Genomic DNA, 20,595 nt, shown 5'->3' on the forward strand with positions numbered 1-20,595 from the left:
TGAGGAACTCCTATGTGAATTGCAGGTCTGGTGCTTCTTTTACTTATGCATAGCTCAGACAATGTAAAAAAAAGAGTGAAAATTAAAAATATTGTATAATCATATGCTTTCTTCAGTATCAATTCCATATTGGAGCTTTCATATATCAAAAAGCAAGGTGAAGGAGCACCATCTAGAAAAATACCATTTAACTTCCCTGCCAACCCAGTTTTATATATTCTTTCAGTACCTCTGCTGTTAATAAAAGAAAACAACACTTAGGGGTGTGTCTTGTTTATGAACACCAATATAATCATAGCACAAGTGTCTTCAGTGTACACGAGAATCATACCATCTTTTCAGCTTCCTGAGATTATCCTTAGCACGCACTCCCTGCAGTAGGTTTTTCCCCGCTTCTTTCTGCTATTGTCTTCACTTCCCTTTCTGAACACTCCAGTTATCCGCAGTTATTTCTTGATGTCAACAGTTCTAGTCATCATCATCTAATACAGACATATGGACACATGAATTTGGTCATAGACTTTGTGGATGATACATAGTTGCCTACTACTGTGCTCTTTCCTTGTTGAGGAATTACTTCCAGGATCAAGATCTTTCTGTATTAACCTAAGCTGTCTCCCAGAAAAGAAGTGCACAGAAACCCATTTGAAGTTGCATAGCTCATTTCTGAATAACCTAATATTTTTTTCCCCCAGTACTAATACTACCTCTATCAGATGAAAAATTGTCCCAAATTTTGTTTTTAGCCAAGAACAGTTAAAAATCTGAGATGTCAAAAACACCAGAAAAGTTTTCTACTGTACTACATAAATCACCTCACTGACTATGACCTTGAGCATTCTCATTATATCCCTTTATACAACTAACCATAACAATCTACTCAAACAACTACAGGGCAGGGAAAAGCTACAATCAGAACATCCTGTAAATAAATGCAACAGAACGGGCACCTAGAAAAGCTATAATCAAGGCAAATGTCCTGTTAACTTCTTCCCTTCCCGTGATCAGAGATAAATTGTTTAACAAGTATAACCATAATATATGCTGAAGTTCTACTTAGCACCATCCTGAGTCCTGTGTCATAAAATTTGTGCCAAATTCTGCTTTATAAAAAAATTCCCACAACTTTTAAAGCACATTGAGTTCTAAAATACCACAAAAATATCTTTACCCTGCTTATACAGAAATTACATCAATAAATCCCAGCAGAGCTTCCTTTAGGCAGGCACCTGCAGTGCTGTCACGTACTGTTCAGTGCCTACAGGAAAAGAAAAGAAGGAGAACTCTATAAGAAACTGGCTGCTGACGGGGCTTTTTGTTCTAGCTGTGTTTTGTTCTTATAAGAGTTTTCAAGGAAACGTGTTCTGAAGACGTTCTTCCAAATTATTTTTTCTTACTGAAGCAGCACTGTATCTCAGAAGCTATGTCGATATTTAATCATAAGGAAGGTTCCACAAGCAGTCATTTTCTCATTTCCTAACCTGATTACAAAGATTTTTATCCATATTTTAGTGCTAAGTGCTGGTATTTCAATGTCTAAGAATCTGCCTTCTAAAGTCAGCAGGAAACAAAAAAACAAACAAAAAAAAAAAAAAACAAAAAAAGAAAACCATATAAAACACACTCCACCCTTGATTTATAGCAGAATCAACAGCAATAAAGGGATACCTGATAAAACTGGGATGTACAGGTGCTGCATTATAAGTAGTAGCTTCAATTTGTCACAAAGCACTGAGGAAGTCTTTAGATCATTATTTTAATTCCTTTTAGAATAAGCACTTCCTTAATTTGAAGAAGTGGGAAAAAAAAAAACCAACGAAATTTTTAATCAATTTTAGCATATACACAAATAAGAATACAGTTTTACTCACAAGATCTAAATAAGCAAAGTACCACAGGTCACACACATCACGTCATAACTGTAACAAGTTTTATCATGCCAGTAAGTATTTAGGAAGAAATTTAGATTGAAGCATAGCAAGCAAGAAACTCTGAGCACACAGTCGTGCAGCCCAGACATCACAGTCCTTCTTTTGCATTTGAGGAAGCAGGAACTAATCCTAAAACCCACACCTGTCTGCAAAGGAACATTATTGCTTATAACAACACTAAGAGGTGCCTTGTGAGTCTTTAGGAAAATTCACACATCCTCCCTACTCAAACTAATAGTAACATATAAAAAAGTAGCATATATGAAGTCTTTCTGTTGCAGGGACTTGTTTATCTTTTAAATCTCCATGCACTAATATCCCATCCCTGCTTTTAACCCTCAACAAAACACCTTGGTGTTTGGTGGGGGGCAACAATTCAGAAAGGATGAAGCTTGCTATCTCCGTCTGTTTGACCATAAGCTGCACTTGCATACGGTCTCATGAAAAGGAGCAGGGCAAGACTTCACCAGTGACCCTTCAGAGTCCCAGACTCACACTATCAGTGGGCTTCCTGCCAGCCACCATCTGCTCAGGAGTTTGAGGAGCTGAGAAAGAGGGGGCTTGCTATCATGACAGCTCCAGCTTTGGCAAAACGGCTTTATTCCTTTGGCGAGACCACAGACTTCAAAAGACTTGATGCAGAGCACAGTTCAACAGTAGCTCCAGGTCTTTCTATCTCCCCACATTGCTGGGAGAAAAGGATTCTTTTCTCAAGCCTTTGATCAAATTTTAACAGTTAAATAACACTGGCTGAGCTTTTGTCCCTTTATAATCTGAGTGGTAAGTGAACAGAAGTCATTCTGACAGAACAGAAAAAAGTAGGGCTCACACACTTTCATGTTCACACTAGAACTGGCCTGCATGATATAAGAGGGATTCACCTAGCAGAGCTGGCAATTGTTTAGCCAAGGCACAGTCAAAGCAGTGCTCAAGGAGAACCATGCATTATATGGTCACTGTAAGCACACACACACACACAAGTACTCATTATTTCTAATGAGTATTGTAATTGCAATGTATTGTCATAAACATGAGACAAAAGAAACTGATCTTACAGTTACCTTCCCACCACTACCGAAGGAATCATAGAATCACAGATTCATAGAATGGTTTGGGTTGGAACAACTTTTAGATTATATTTTCATTGGAAAACTGTCATTTTGTCTACACATTCTAATGGAAACATAAAGCATCTGTTTCTTGGCATCCAAATACACTTGTGATTCATGGTTATTACATCAACTGTGTTCAATTTTGTGGTGCAAGACTTACTTTCAACCTATTGCTTTTTTACTTGCTAAAAAACACCTTGACCTGCAGGACAAAGCATCAGTGGTCTGTAGACCTTGTCCCTGAATGGGCACCGTGACCAAAATATTAGTAACTTCAATTCCATATTGGTGGGCCAATTCAAATAAATTCTACTGTAATGCTATTCTATATATGATGCTCTATGTATGATAGATGCAAGTACCTTTTGGATAAATAATAGCAAATAGTTAATGATATCTAATTAGATAACAAAGCCCTTCCTTCTTGTTAACCCCCACACACCGGTGTAGTAGAAAATCCAGAACATTTTAAATTTAATAATATTTTAAGACCTCATCCTCTACTACCTTCATGATGAGTTTTTGTTGCGACAAAAAAGAAACAACACACAAGCAGCTTAGTAAAAATGGCAAGTTCAGAGAGAAGCAGCAGAACGAGTGACCCAGCACTGTGAAGCAAGTCACTTGGTTTTCTGTTTACGGTGCAGTTACAGCCATTGAAGACCATGCTTCATATGCAAATTACCTTATTAACTAATGACAACTGTACTGAAGTTGTGGTTCAAAAATAAACTTCATTCTATTTTTTTAAGAGATTCTTCAAGGTGTAATTATAAGTATCAACTGGCTGGCCACAGGGCAAGTGGACTCAGCACTCATGAGCCATTCACTATCCCCCCAGTAAATATTATGTACATATATATACACACAGAGATACCTTTTCTGCCTACAGCAAGCTGACAAAATCTTATTTGTTTACAGTGAGTTGATCATCTGCAATAGCATATGCAGTGCAGTTGATGAGATTTTATCAATTTACTCACTGGCTAATTAGGATAATGTATTTGCCAGCTCCAGATCCTCAGCTAGCAGCCTTCTTATTTAATGGAGACTACAAGGCTGTGCCCTTAAATCGTAGCAAGTTTAAATTAGCTGAGCTGAGTTAAAAGCCAGTCAAGGAATGATTAGGTGAAGAATGTGCTGGGATTATTAAACTAAACAGGCCATCTGAAAATTCAGATGTGCTCTACAAAGACCTTGAAAGCTGCAAGAAACTCTTTGATGTTCTCTATCATAGACAGAGTGCTTCACTGAAGGCTACAGCCATATGGCATGGTATTATCAGACATAGCTCCTTTCAGAGGTCACTGTTATGGACAAGCACTAGACTCAAGACTGTCTTCCTGAACATATTTTGCAACATAGCTTCACTTTGAAACTGCCTTTCTTATGACCTCTAGGTTATGTCACTGCAACATTGTCTACTTGGGGCCACTGTGAAATACTATTCACATTTTCATACTCTAATTACCATTAAAACAATCTGAAAACCCCTGGGGCTGTTTCACGCTTGCCACATCCTGCAACATGTAATCTGTAAAAAATAACCATACTAAAACACAGAGGACTAAGACATCTATGTAACCCACTGAATCCTGCCTTCCTCTCACTGCTTTAGGACAAAACACAGATACTACTCATCTTATGCTGCCACTCTAAAATAAAAGTAGGCTTAAAGAATTCCTTTCCCCAGTGGGAGGCAAAAAACAAATAGACTTTCTGTTGCCCACTTGTAGACAAATTAAGTAGCAATTCTTTCAGCCTCTCCTGCCCCAGCTCCTGCTCTTTGTTGGCTCAAGTTTTCCAGTATTGCTGACAAATCTAAGACAATAGGTGAAAAATCTTACCTGAAATACAGAGAAAGTCACAAGAAACCTGCAGTCACTCTTTTATAGACGCATTTCCTGTTAATAGCACACATTAAAAGCAAAGACACAAAGCACTCGAACAGGTGACCCAGCATAGCAGAAAAACAACACAGTCTAACACTTGACTTCTTCCCTTCCCAAACATCTATCCAATGAGCAATCCATGCTAGGAATAGGCATGTCAGGTGTTTTCCATCTAAAACGGTAATGGAGGCAATTAAGCTTTACTTAGAGTATGCTGTAAAAGCAGCTTTCTCTATAGGATACATTCAAGAGAGGCAGTAGCCCATTCAACTAGGACTGCTTTACACAGTTGTTTGCTTCTAAGCCTTTATTTATTGTGTTTAAGAGTAGTTGATAAAAGGATTTCTTTGCTTATTCCTTTAGCTGTTAGACTGAGCTAAACCTTCTCTATTATTCTGAACTTGGAAATTTAGGTGCAAGTACCACACAAATGAAAAGCAATTATTTTAATCCAAGGCAGCTGCAGAACACATATTGTTCTATAGCTCAGCAAAAAAAAAGTCACTTTGATTTTTTTTTTCTTTTAGTGTTCCACGCTGCAGTTTGCCTTCAGATAGAAACAATGGGATTACAGAGAGAGAAACAGAGCCAGCTGAATTAAAATGGGACCTGCAGATATTAAAGACAACCACAGTAATAGTTTGAGGAGTGCACTAACAAGATACACTATCATTTTATTGATTAGAAGAATTACAATTTTATATGAACAATCCAACCTAAGTAAAATTGTAACAAAGTTTAAGGTAGTGTTTTTTTTAGTTCAAAAGTAAAAGTGAACCTCCATGCTAGTTTGTATAAACATGTGGTATTTTATGCATACATAGAATCATAGAATAGTTAGGGTTGGAAAGGACCTTATGATCATCCAGTTCCAACCCCCCTGCCAAGGGCAGGAATGCCTCACACTAGACCATGTCACCCAAGGCTCTGTCCAGCCTGGCCTTGAACACTTCCAGGGGTGGAGCATTCACAATTTCCTTGGGCAACCCATTCCAGGGCCTCACCACCCACACAGTAAAGAACTTCTTCCATATATCTATAGTGAACTTCCCCTAGTTAGGTTTGAACCCATTCCCACTTGTCTTATCACTATAGTCCCTAATTAAGAGTCCCTCTCCAGTGTCCTTGTAGGACCCCCTGCTTGAAGGCTGCTATGAGGTCTCCAAGCAGACTTCTTTTGTTTCATTTCTTTGTTAGCCATTATAACGTCAGAACAGTGTTTGAACACTAGACACTAACAAGAAACTGCAATAACTTGTGACAATACAGTGTACAGCTCTATTTTCCACTACAGTTACGTGGGGTTATTGTCTGCCTTTTTTTACAGGGGGGTGAGGGTGAGAAGAAGGGGAGAACATCTGTTTTGTCTTTAAAAAAAAAAAATTAAAAAAAAATTCAGCCTCAAATCATCTATTTCATTTACTCTTTCTGAAGTCAGGATAGCCTGTAGTACGTTACCATGATACATGCTGCAAAGTACAAGAATAAAAACCTGGGTAAAAACTACAGCAAGCATTTCAGCAGAACTACAAGAGTTCACTGTTGCAGCTGATACAAGAAAGGGAGTTCCTTAATCTCAGGTAGCATTACAGCAATGTTTTACAAAATGACCCTGGTTTTTATGCTTGCTAGCTCTCTTCACCTGATAGCTAGCTATAGGGGTCTACTCTTACTGTATTTCATACAGAATTATTCCTTTGAAAATATCAAAGGAATATCAAGCTTGGTTTCTATACACTGGCAACAGTGGCTATGCTTGGCTCTTCCCTGCTGTCATGGTTTAAATCCAGTCAGGCAGCTCGTTCACTCATTCCTCCCCTTCTTTCCCTTCCCCTACTCCCGGAGGGACGGAGAGGAGAATCAAAAAGAATGCAACTCCCACGGGTTGAGATAAGAACAGTTTAGTAACTAAGGTATAACACAAATCACTACTGCTACCACCAATGATAACAATGATAAAGGAAATAACAAGGGAAGAGAATACAACACCTCAGCACTAGCCAACCGGTAACTCGCCCCCGCCAGCCTGACCAAGCACCAACCGATACTTCGTCCAACCCCGCAGTTCCTAGCCCTTCCGGGTAACTCTCAGTTACATCCTGGGCATGACGTGCTGTGGTATGGAATACCTCTTTGGTCAGTTTGGGTCAGGTGTCCTGTCTCTGCTTCCTCCCACCTTCCCCTCCTCCCTGGCAGAGCATGAGGCTCACAAAGTCCTTGGCCAAACCAAAACATCAGTGTTATCAGCTCTGTTCCCAGGCCGAAAGTCAAAACACTGCACCGCACCAGCTACCAAGGAGGAGAAAAATGACTGCTACTGCTGAACCCAGGACACCTGCCTAACATAAAACCTGAACACCTGAATGTGGAGAGCTGAATTCATTTCCCTTTCACTATGAGTACATCATATGAGCCCTTCGGTTCTTATCCAAGTACTAAATATGTTCAGATTTAAAAAATTAATTAAATACCAGTTAGTTTGTAACTGTTCAAAATCCATGGTTATTTTTTGGGTGCTGCCGATGTTTGTGACACTGAAGACAGTTGTTGATGGGACAGCATACGCTGTTTATAAATGATATTTCATTACATAGTTCAAACACTCATTGCTTTTGGTATAAATCTATGAAACTCTCCATATTTAAACAGCAGCTTAACTCCACCCACTTTATCTGGAATGATGCCCAAGCAAGTAGAAAGAGAGTCAGGATAAGTGTGTTTGTATTATCCCAGTCACAGGCTTTTTTTTTTTTTTCTGTTCAGTACTGTTCCGTATTTAAACCCAATCACATAAACACTTTCATTTTCTTACATAGCTCAGTATGCATGGTTTTGAACTACTTACACAGTAACATTTTCAATATTCTGAAGGGCTGCACCAGTGCTTGTCCCCTCCCACCCCCCCACCCTGTAGGAGCCAGTAGGCATCTTTTAGTTCTTGAAACACAACCACGAAGAAGAAAACACCACCTGAATTGTTCCCAATGCAGCACAGCTGTAGCACTAAAGGACCAGGAGCTACCAGGTACTTTTATGAAAAATCCTTTGGTTTTTAAGCCGGTAATGCTTAGCTTTTGAGGAGAGCACAGTTCACATCTTCTGACTAGCCCCTACCTCTTTCTTGAAGGACTTTAAGAACTTTAATACATCTCACTGCTAGGAATCACTGACTCCACTCTCCTACCAAACAAAAGCACTGCCTTTCCCTAAGAAGCACGGCTTTTCCCTACAGAAAGTCAAGATCCAGAAGTCACAAACCCAGTTCCTCAGAGAATAATTTGATCTGTTATTATGCTGAAACCAGGAACAATGTTTAAGAGAATGCAAGGAGGGAAAATGTGCTGATTAAATTCACCGTATCATTTAAATCTCCAGGCATGGATGTGCCATTTCAAGTGCTGGGATATGCAAAAGGATTAGGGGCTTGATTAGCACTTAAGCCCTGATGCAGAAAAGGTCTTAACACATGTTTAACTTTACACACATGAAGTCACAGCAACTTATCTGACCTACTGAGGGAAATAAGCTATGACATGCTTAAGCATCCTGTATCACCCAGAGCTGAACTCTTCTGCTTCTGGTGGGATCTCACTTCACATCCTTTTATCCAGAAGGACTTCAGAATTCTGAGAAATGGAAGAGGTGCAGTTTGCACCACTGCTGTGCTCCCTCACCAAGGTACTGCTTCCCATAAGGGCAACAAATCGCGTGGTTTAGTTGGAAATTAAGAAATAACATGACCTACAATAATCTCACACAGTGCATAGGTACAGAGTAACTCAGGATAAGAAGACTGTTGAACTCTATTCAGTATAAAATATGATATGCATTCAGGTAAAAGCCAGAAGACTCAGCATAACCCAGTGGAGCTATTACAATTATACCTTCACCTAGAAGAAAACAAGGAAGACCTTGGTTAGTAGGAATTTGCTAACATTTCCTCAATGAGGACATACTGACAGATCAAGGTCTTTACTTTCACAGGACCAAACTCACTGCTGTTGCAGCAACAGCAGGTCTGCTGTGCAACTGTGTAAGAACATGGATAAAAAATGTTTCAGGATCAAACATTCTTGTATTCAGGATCATACATACTTGTAATAAATGTATGTTACAAGAAATCAATTTCCAGATTTTAGTTCTTTTATGAAACATGATTTGGATTAAATGAACTGATAAAAGTTCAGTTGCAGTAATGTAATTCGATACACTTGATTATGCAATAACTTAAATGAATGATACTGTTTTTTCTTGGGTTTTTCCCCAAGAAGTACAGTGAGACACCCTGAGTTGATATACCACCACTGCAGAGTTTCTGTAACATGATTTCTGATTCAGCACTGCTGCTACTGCTGCAATAACTAAACCAGACAGAATCAATGAGTTGTAAGGTCAACTCCCAGTCCCATGACTTTCTTATCAGCCTAAGGTTAAGATTTAAAGTATGTAAGGATGGACCCAAGAAGAATTTAAGGTCCTAAATTTAAGGATCTAAAGTGAGACACAGGGAAACTTTATTAGTGTTCCCGAGGGTCAAAGCAAACCAGATAAGCTGATTTCTCTGGCATGAAAGTAAAAGGAGGAAGTTAATGGAGAAAAGAAGCTCCTCAAGACCAATTAACATATTATTATGAAATCATGCCAAATCTGCAGGGTTTGCAGCACAATGTGAAACTGTGCCATCTTTGAGAATTCAGAGGCATTCCTGCCTGAAAGGGGTGCTTTTAGCCATAAACGCATCACTGGTGGTGTGAGAATAACAGGATAACACATGCAGACTTCCATGTAATTCAGAAGTACAATGAGTCTTTCTTCTTAGCTCATATTGGTCTTGAGCCTGTTGTTATCCTTATATTGACAGCAAGCAACTAGTGACCCCTGGTATGGTGCAGTGGGTCTCTGGAAGAGATTCAAAAGCTCTAGCTCGCAATAGAAGCACGAGCTTCCTTCCTGAAAAATATACAGCACATCATGACGGCATGTGCACATTTGGGTTTCAGACAGATAAAAGCATGAATATTTTACCAGTAAGTAGTGAATGCCCAGATCTTGCTGTCACATGAGGATGCAGAGGCAGTGTCAGGGAATTAGAAAAGAGATTAAAGAAATTCTTTGGCAACAGATTCCAAAATGGATGTTAAAAAACAGGGTAAGGATCCTCTGTCAAGCATCCTAATGTAAAAATTGTGAATGCTGTGAAAGCATGAGGGGAATGGACCACATAAAATGACCTAGCTTGCATGCTAACTATTTCCTGTCTAGAGTGCATCTGCTATTCCCACTGCTGGAGGCTTACAACTGGATGAGGTGGACCATGCATTGATCCATTTGGGTTTTTTGTATGTGTGATGAACAGCGAGATGGAGAATAAGCATCACCCCAAATAACAGTTTAAAATCATAACAGCAGATTTCTGTGGGTGGGGGTTTTGATAGTCAAATATAAGCAATTTACAGAAACTCAATGTATCTAAAAACAACCATGATTGACAAATCCAAATCAATAATCACTGTGAAAATTCCAGGATCGGCAACTCAGCAAAAGACTAACTATATTAATATAAGCAGGGTTTTGGGCATGTATGGTATTATCTTATTGACCTTGAAAATTAGAAATTGATCTTGATGTTGAAATTCAGAGTAATATTTTTCATATGCCTACTCCCCATGATAATGCACTTCATATTTTCTACTCACAATAATTATTTATGTTTATCCTCCTTTTGTTTTCCTATCCTTATTTCCTTGAAATAAATAACATCCTGAAATAACAAAAGAAATGGAGGGTTGTTATGGTTTAAGCCCAGCCAGCAACTCAGAACCACGCAGCCACTCACTCACTCCACCATCTCTTCTTCTTCTCCCCGCTCCCAGATGGAGGGGAGGGAGAATAGGAAAAATGTAACTCCCATGGGTTGAAATAAGAGCAGTCCAGTAACTAAAGTATAACACAAACCACTACTTCTACCACCAATAATAATAATGAGAAGGGAAATAACAAGGGAAGAGAATACAACTGCTCACCACCTGCTGACCAATACCCAGTCCAACCCAAGTAGCAATCTGGGCCTTCCAGGTAACACCCCCCAGTTTCTATACTGGGCATGACATGCTGTGGTATGGAATACCCCTTTGGTTAGTTTGGATCAGGTGTCTTGTCTGTGCTTCCTCCCAGCTTCTCCTCCTCCCTGGCAGAGCATGAGACAGAAAAGTCCTTGATCAGAGTAAACATTACTGAGCATCAAATAAAAACATCGGTGTTATCAGCACTGTTGCCAGACTAAAGTCAAAAACACAGCACTGCACCAGCTACTATGAAGCAGAAAAATGACTGCGGCTGCTGAACACAGGGCAAGAGTTTATAATTATAAATCATAGGCTGTGTAGTAATTTCACAGCAAAACTGATAGCAAAATTCATATGCTCTTCAGCATGACAGAGCAGAGAGAGATTTTGCATCCAGCCAAAGCCTATAAATTCCTCATTTGAGAAAAGGTTCTCTTAACACTCAATTACCTTGAACTGCCACATTCTTTTTTTATTTCAAGATCATGCTGTGGTTTTCATAAACAAGTAGTGATTCGTATTATTAAAACAGCCAGGCACAGAGTCCAACTCTGACTGAGGTCCAGTGATACCAACTATCTCTTCCTACAGGAATTATATTTCTATTACTTGATTAAGAATGAAGTAAGCACAAAATCAACATTGTCTTCTGTTATGGGTAATTGGCTTTTGCGAAGGTAGAGCAAAATCAGGCGCCCAAATCACAGAAAAGGGAATAAATTCTTCAATGGTTGCTGTCCAATTACGTGTAAAGCAAAGGATGACTTGCTCTATCTGCATACTATGCACTGCTCAAAGGATACAAAATGAATTCCAATCATCTCCCTTTCTCTGGGGACTGTGCCAAAAACTGGACTGCTGCTGGAGACATCCTGTCTACAGATTTCCTTAATGAGAATATTTGCTAGAGAAAGAGGCCAGATATGCTTCAGTTTATGGAATGCATATGTTGACCTATTAGTACGTATCTGTGTTCTTTTTTATGAGCTCCTTTGAAAAATGGCTTTATCACAGGGAAGTGCTTGTTCTCATCAGATATTAGATCCGGTTGTACATAAGGTACTTACATTTTTAACATTTCCATTTTATTTTACTTAACCTCATGAATAAAATACCTCTTTAAAGAGACAGTGTTTTTATATTAAGGCCTAATGTATCATTTTTGGAAGTCAGAGGCAAATTGCCAAAGGTATTAATTTACAGCAATTATATAGTCTACACATTTAGAGTGATGAGTAGACTGATCAATGCCTTGCAGTTTTGCATTCTACCAAAACTGAGTTCGTAGCCTAAGTCTGTAAGAAATCTGCATTTATCACAAGAATTATTTGTCCTCTCTAAAACTGGGTATTACCATAAAAATTAAATCACTGAGTCATTAGAAAATTATCCAGGATCACCTAATTAAATGATAAAACATAAATTAAGAATATAGATTTTTTTTCACATTACTTACTAAGAGCTATCATAACACAAGGGGCCACAGAGCTCTTTATTTAGTAACAAAATAATTTTAGTAAATGCAAACAGTAATTCTTACCACTTTTTACATGAACTGAGTCATGTCATTAACCAGAGTGGGAAAAAACCCAACCGTCAAAACACTTTAGGAATGCAAGTAAGATCTCTACTCTTGTAAAAACACTACACTTCTCTAACCCTTTGTTTTCTTTATATGGAAAAGAGAAATCCTAAGGACACTTTAGTAAGCACATGCTCATAACTACTGGTCATAAAAAAGTGAAAGAAAAATAAACACAAAAAATTGTAAATGTGATTTTCAAGTGCTGTGGTACTGAGCCCTGGTTTACGCGACTAATGACAGACTGATGCCAGAAGGAATCATAGAATAGTTAGGGTTGGAAAGGACATTATGATCATCCAGTTCCAATCCCCCTGCCATGGGCTGGGACACCTAACACTAAACTGTGTCACCCAAGGCTTTGTTCAACGTGGCCTTGAACACTGCCAGTGACGGAGCATTCACAACTTCCTTGGGCAACCTGTTCCAGTGCCTCACCACCCTCACAGTGAATCACCACTCTCACAGTAAAATCAGATAATATAACAGATGAAATATTCCCCTAAAACAGCATTCTTCAAAATTTCCAAAAACCTCAAAACCAAAAATCCATATCACATAAGGCAACAGACATTTCTTTTCTTTACCCTGCTCAAATTGTTTGTAATATACTGAAACTAGTGCAAAACTATTGTGATTGTATCAACACAGGGTTCATAATTTTTTCAGTATAAATACCAGGCTTAATATACTTATTTATACAGACTTATGCAAGTGAGGTATCTTCAGTCTAACATCAGTTTCTGAAGCCAGGAGTTACTGTAGGAAAAAAAAAAAGAGTGAGAAAGAAATAGCGTGCTTTGACAAACTAGCGACAGGTAAGAATTCTCTCAGAAGAACTGGTTACACTGGATAGAGTTGAGAAGAACTGCAGAGCTGGCTATTAAGGGACAGTATCCCTTGATGTGGAAGGCTGAAATAAATATGTTTACATAAGAAAAGAGGCAATCATGATTTTTCACAGATGTTCACAGTTAACTAGTTGTAGTAGAGACTTCTGAAAATGTCTCTTTGAATTAACAAAAAGCTGTACTATGATCCAACATTTGACATAAATACTAAACTAAATTAAGAAAATCAACAGGCCTTTTTTTTTAATAAGGGCTGTTAAGTTTGAAACAATTTGTCTAGTTTTCTTATAACTGCATTTTAAAGTAAAGTTTTAAAATTAAGATGGGAAGTATTCTGATTTTATCAAAATGATAGAAAAATGGCAAGGTGAAAGGAAAGCAAAATCATCCCATTATTTTTAATAAATGCCATTTTGAGACTAGAAAATTCTTTATTTTTTCCTTGAGACTTAGAATCAGTTTAGCGTCAGAATCTCTTCTGTATCAGAATAAGTTTTCTCTAGTGAAACTGGAAATTACTTGGAATTAAATTTTAGCATGTCTCTTATCATAATTATGAGGCAACTCCAAGCATGAGTCACTTTGTTGCCTCAGAAAAAAATTATCCCAGTAGAAGAAGTTCAATTTTCTTTAATGGTAGTAGGTAGGTATCAGTAAAAGAGGAAGTTCTTATTGTATTTTTTAGTTGGAACAAGATCAATATATATAGATTTGTCCCAGAATATGAAGTTTCTCTGTAAGAGGTGTCTATTAGTCATGCAACTTTGAAAAAAATCTATATGATGCTATAAGAAGTGTTGGGAGACAGGCAGCTGAATCAAAGATTATTCTTGGTGCTACAGTACACTATTCTTCAATTCTCTTATTTGCTGGAAACTGAAAACAAAGATTTGTTTGTCATGTCAGTTTTCAACATGCTGCATTTCTCTTTACAGATAAACAATGTTGAATTATGGGGCTAGTGCCATTTAAAAATTATTAGCAACAAAACAGACCAATTTTTATTTATCAAGGCATTCTCCGGGTGAAAACCGTTTAACTTTCTGCAGATTCTTTGGAAAAGGTGCCTGAAGAGAGCAAGAATAAATGATCCTGTGACATGAAAATGTGAACCATCAGAAGTAAGAACTGAGAACTAAAAACAAAATGTAGACACTGGAGTTTTTGATATTGTTAACTTCTTAAGATCAACATTTCTGAATGTCACAAGCTTGCTGTCTGCAATCAGTAACAGAGTTCTGCTTGTATAATAAGCAGATTTCTCTATTATTATGTTTGATTCAAACCAAACCCATAACATTAGGCAATTCTGAACTGTTATGAATTCCCAGAACACAAACCAATGTTTCAATTCTTTTATCTATCTTTAGATAGATAAAAGTACAGTGTCCTGATTATCTTATGAAATGTTTTTCTACCTGGAACTAACAATCAAAAAATAATATTTCTTCTACTTGATGTATAATATAACCATTCAGATGACAGGATTATCTGGTTTTGCTGTGAGCCTATTTTCTTGTTGTCCGTTTATCTGGCTACATGTTCTGCTTAAAGTACTGAACATCAGCCAATGTAGGCTTTTACCTGAAAGAGTTCACAATAAAGCAACAGGTGTTACGGTGTTACGCTTTTAACAAAACTGACTGGGCTTTTTGATTTCATGCTGTCACTCCCACCCCAGAGAGTGGGAAGAAGACTCTCCAACATGCAGGTAGAACATGCTTTATTTGAAGCCAGTGTAATGTACACATCCTGGTTTGTGGACAAATACCACAAAACCAGGTTCATTTCCAGACTTTGGCATGGATTCTGTAATGAACCCCACTCACTTCTTCCACCTGATATCTCTGGTAATTTAGATTTTAGGAAATTGGGGCAGAGTGTGTACTACATATATATGTACACATGCCATGTGACTCATCCACACATGTTGGGTTTGTCAATACTTACCAAATATAATCAATAAGTGATCATTTATGCCATTGGAAAGTCCTCACAGCTATACAAAACTGAGAGTGCAAAATCCATGAGTGTCCAGATTTTCTTCAGTCTCAGAAATCATCCGCATAACATTTGGCTGATGACTTCTTAAAGTTGTAATTTTCTTTAGGTTTTGCTCATCTTCTAATTTTACATTGAGCCAAACTCCATCTTCTTTGTGAAAGTAAAAGGCTTGAGAGTTTCACTGCAAGATCCAGTCCTTGATACTCTAACAAAGGCTGGTGGCACTGCCTAGAGCAGGGGGAGAAGAGACTTCAGCAGAACTTGAAGGGGCAATCTCTAGTTGCTCCTGGCTGCTTAAGATCACAAATTCCCAATGACTGATCTGATCGCCTGGAATGCCTAGCGTGGAGATGTCATCAGACTGAAATTTGCACACACAAATTGCCTCAGGTGTCTCCAACACACCTTTCAACACCTCAAGCAAAGACAATATTTTTGGAACTGAGGCAACCATAATCTGGAGCTCTGTGTCCAGCTCTGGGCTCCCCTGTACAAGAAAAACATTGTCATACTGGAGTGAGTTCAGCAGACAGTCACCAAGATGGTGGAGAGTCTGGAGGACATGTTATACGGGGAGAGGTGAGAGTGCTGGGCTCACGCAGCTCCAGAAAGGGAGGATTAAGGATGAGAGAGAATCTCACTGCTGTCTGCAGTTATGTGATAGGAGGATTTAAAGAAGATGGATTCTTCTCAAATGTAGATAGTGAGAGGATAAGAGAGAATTGGCATGAGCGGAAACAAGGGAAGTTCTGATTAAGCAGGGAGGTCAAATTTCTGGCTGTATTTCTTCAGTAAAGATGACTGTTTATATTGAATTGAAGATGAAGAACTGGAAAATGCATTGAGATGCCCATCTAAGTTGCTTAATTGTAATTTACAACTCCTTCTGAGGTAAATAGAACAAGAGATTATGAAAAAGCCTGAAAAATTGTTGACCTTTCATATTTAAAATTTAGGCAAATGTCTGTAGGACAAAGCCGTATGAAACTGTTGATATTTTATAAAATTTCAAATCATAAAAATATTCACAGGTCAGAAGTGAGAAAGAATATACCTGTGGGTATTTCTCATTTTCTTTTGGAGTCTGAAAATTACTGAAAGGCAAATAAGAAAGAAATCTTTCAGTTCTTACTATTTAAACCCAATGTCCTCTAAAACGACAGAGGATACGTTCACAGCATTTTAGCTCAGGTCTCAAGTGCATTTCTGAAACAAATGTTCTGTTTCTTCTCACTGAGTGTTTGTTAGCTTGAACTTTACTGAAAATTAAACTGGAAGTTATACCATAAAACCACATTAATGCACTCTAGCTTCCCAAGGCCCCAGTATTCACAGAAGTAAGGTAGAGATAAGTCCCAAAATGTAAAGTTAGTTGATGTTGAGTCTTCAGCACCAACTATTTTGCTCTGCAGGTGTCCTGTTAATGTGGTTCGCTACTTGCTAATATAGGCATGGCCTGAATGGCCAATACTGTCCTTTTAAATTCAAAGCAATTTTGTCCAAACATTGGCATGGGATAATATTTCATGTAAACTCAACAAGAGCTTTTGCTTGACTTTAGGGTTGGGAAGATGAAGCTTTGTTTAATGACTCCAAGATGTGGCCATAAGCATAGTACTCTGGGTTAATTACAGATGAACCTGAAGTGATGCATTTCAATCTTGATCCCATTTTACCCCAAATAAAAAGGCACTTGGAAATTAAAGCTAGGAACATGATTAAATGCTCTGTTTGGTCAGGATTACATTGATTATGGGGAATCACTTTACATTACCATAGGAAGAAAAAAAATAAAAAATAAAAGACATTTTAAAAAAGGACAGAGAAAGAGAAATAGATTTTGGGGCAATGCCTTTATTTTTAATTTTTTCATCTCTCCCCCAGCCCCACTGGCCACTCAGAAGTGGAGAAGATGCTTAACTGATTTTTAAACATTTTAATATCACAAAGACACTTTTAAGAAAAAAAAAATTGCTTCAAAATAAGACTTTTTGGCTAAATAATCGAGCAAGCCAAAAGTCCTATTAATGAGGTTCCTTTTCCTATGCCATCTGGTGGATTCTTATTAAAACTGCATAGAGAGCTCAAACTGCCCCTAATTTAAAGTGGCATGAATTTCTATTCCAAAAAAAAATTGACTTTTTTTAAACTCATTTCTTAAGAAAAGAGGAGTCATTCATCTCTGAAAGTCAGATACTGGTGCAAAATTCTTAGATATAGTTAAAATAATGAACTGAATATATCAATCCACTATTGTTTTTCTTCCTTCCATACCTTTTTTAAGAAACAGGTGTCAAATTATGTTATTTATCATGTCCAGTTTTATTCTTCATTTAAGAAAATAGTAGAAAGCTGAAAAAAAAATCAGTCTAAGAGAAGAAAAATATTTTATACAGCCTGCAGTTTTAGATTAACCTGATTCCTAGCCTTACTATACTGGCTGCATTTGAAAGAAGAAAATGCTGTAGATTCTTCTTTGAAGAACACAATGTGCTTGAATAGGAAGTTTTCTAGGTACAGGTTTAGAAAGGTTTCTTGGTATGCCATTAATGAATGCATGTTTTTTTTTCATTACGTATGTTTTATAGGTTTTTGTAATATTTTTCTGTGTTGTCCTTGCATCAAAATACAGTTTATATTGTAGAAAAAAAAAAAAAGGTTTTGTGTCTTTACAGGACTAATCCCTAACTTCTATACCTCAGGAAAAAAAGGTACAAAACCTATATGGCTGGACCTAAACCTACGATTAGTGTCAGGATTAGTTCTGATGACTCAGTTAGAAAATTTGGGAGTGCAGTGTTATTGTTCCCAATCAACAAGACTAAAGACTTTCAAAACCAGTCATGCCCTTGATATTTCAAAACAAATGAACAAACTGTGTTGGTAATAGGAAGTTATGAAAGGCTGTTGTTCACAATATATTATGTGAAAAAGGTAAGGGAAAACACTGTAATTATAGACAGAAAGCAGCTCTGAAAATTGTCCAGAATGTCACTCCCTGGGGAGGGCTCTGAGGGGATGCAGCAGTTTCCAGATGTTTTGCTATGCCATCAGACGGATCATGTCTCTGACAATCAGTGTTAACTCACTAGAACTAACTAGAACATGCAGCTAAATTCCTATTATGTACAACAGTGTTCAAAGAGAATTAAAATTGCAATAGCACTACCTATACACACTTTTGCTTTAGGTGCAAGTTTAGTATAAAAACAATAATAGTATCAGCACAGGAAGAATGCTTATGTTCCTCTAAATTTCATTAGATGATCTGTGAACTCTTCGTATCTTATGATCATTACCAGCACAGCACACATATACAGATACGATCACTCTGACTAAACAAATGTAAACTGATACTATGAATAGATGTAGATTTTACTCAAGAAAGAAAAAAAAAAAAAAACAAAATAAGCATTTGTTTTTAACTAAAATTTTAAGACTCACCTTTCTCATTGAAATGCAAGCATAAAATTGAATAAGCTCCTAGTCTTCATATTTAGTCTTAATTCTATAACCTCTGGTTCCCTCCTTTGAAGAAAGTACAGCATCAGGTCATGGTCCCATTGATCCAGCAGGGCTATGATTCTTTTGAGGTTGCTCTGTTGTAAGTATTGATAACTGTCAATGACAGCTGAACATAAAAGCCACAGATACTCGTCTGATATAAATGAAACAGCTTGTAAATGTAAATACCATATATTTAGGCTGGATGTTATGAACACCTGCTCATATATTTACAGCCTGCATGAGAGCGATAAAGCCTAGATTTTAAATGCTGATCCAATTACAATTAATTTGTGGCATTAAGGTTGTATAATTAGGATCTTGATTTCTGCAACAGTCTTCAATGCAGTGATTTCAAACACAGGAAGAACACCACATTCAGACCTTGCAGAACACAGCATAGTTATAAATGCTATAACTGAGGGTAGACTTTCCTGCTAAGTGGAAGGAAAAACATTTTTGTTGACTTCTTCCTCTTTATTGATTGCATTATGCCAGAAAAAAAACAAGCTGAAAACAATTAGGTAAATGAGGATTGCTTAGGAAAATGGGGGATATATGACTAATGAAGAGTAAAATCCATTGCCACCCAAATGTCCCCTTTTGCCTTCATATTAAATCAAATGCAACTTCAGATTTTATCAAAATCCTGTTAGTATTTGAAATAAAAGTTCTTGCATGCCACTCCAGCTGAAAACCAAGCAATTTCATAAATGAATCTTTAATACAGTAGAAAAGTTTTCATGAATTATATGATTTTTTTCCCTCACAAAGTTTCATAATAGAATTAATCAGAACATCATCTATGAAATTAAAACAAAAAAAAAATTCCAACCCAAAACATTTATACTTATGCCTTTCACCAACTTTCAGGAGAAAAAAAATCAGCAATCAATTTGAGATTGTAGTCAGATCTGGAAGTCTGATAATTAAAATGAATAGAGCTAATATTCCTTCCTATTTGACAACAAGAAAGTGATACCAGAAAGTTATCAAAAAAGACAACTGACCTTTTACATTTTAGGTTAGAAAATCATCTAATAATTCACAAAAGCACTTCTTCTTTTGAAATACACAGTTCTGAGGTCCATTTTGAGGCTCATCCTTATTTAAAATGCTCTATAATATGAATTCCCACCAAGATAAATGTGAAAAAGAGGCCATCCCCATCTTCTTCCCTAAAAGTTCCTTAGGGAGAGGCTCTCAGCGTGTAAGAACCCTTCCCAAGTCTACTCCTGGAACCTTTTTTCCCTGCAGGTCCCATCTGAGATGGGTGTCTCAAATTCACGTTAATATTTGTCAATGTATACCCAGGCACAAACCAGAAATGTGCTTTTGAATGCCAAGGAATGATGACAGCTGAAAAAGCTGCTGCTGCCAGAACAAGTAAATGTGTCTAGAAGTCTTCTGCGACTACTGCAGAATTGCCTGGCATGAGCCATAATAACTTATGCTGACAAAAGCATCTCACACAATAGTTTCAGCCCATTTTCAGGTTGTTTGCTTTCCCTAAGGCAATACTGGAGATGACAGCCACATCCTTTCTACGCATGGCATCTTGTGCAATAGAGAGTCTATGCACACAATATACTTGACACTTCCTAGAAAGCACTGGATATTTGAAGACTGACTGTATCGAGCATGCACATTAAGT

The 20,595-nt window shown here is 37.6% G+C and overlaps 1 long non-coding RNA gene across 1 annotated transcript; it reads right to left on the reverse strand.

The window, feature by feature from the left end:
• Positions 1–1,087: 1,087 nt before the first annotated feature.
• LOC134157841 (uncharacterized) lies at positions 1,088–5,044 on the reverse strand. Its single transcript, XR_009962488.1, has 2 exons — positions 4,891–5,044; positions 1,088–1,258 (listed from the first exon to the last, which is right to left on the reverse strand). It is a non-coding gene; the product is annotated as an uncharacterized LOC134157841 (long non-coding RNA).
• Positions 5,045–20,595: the final 15,551 nt, after the last annotated feature.

Source organism: Pezoporus occidentalis, unplaced genomic scaffold (assembly GCF_034315485.1).
Source record: "Pezoporus occidentalis ecotype Australia unplaced genomic scaffold, CSIRO_AGI_Poc_V1 ctg121, whole genome shotgun sequence".
In the NCBI taxonomy this organism is placed as follows: Eukaryota; Metazoa; Chordata; class Aves; order Psittaciformes; family Psittacidae; genus Pezoporus; species Pezoporus occidentalis.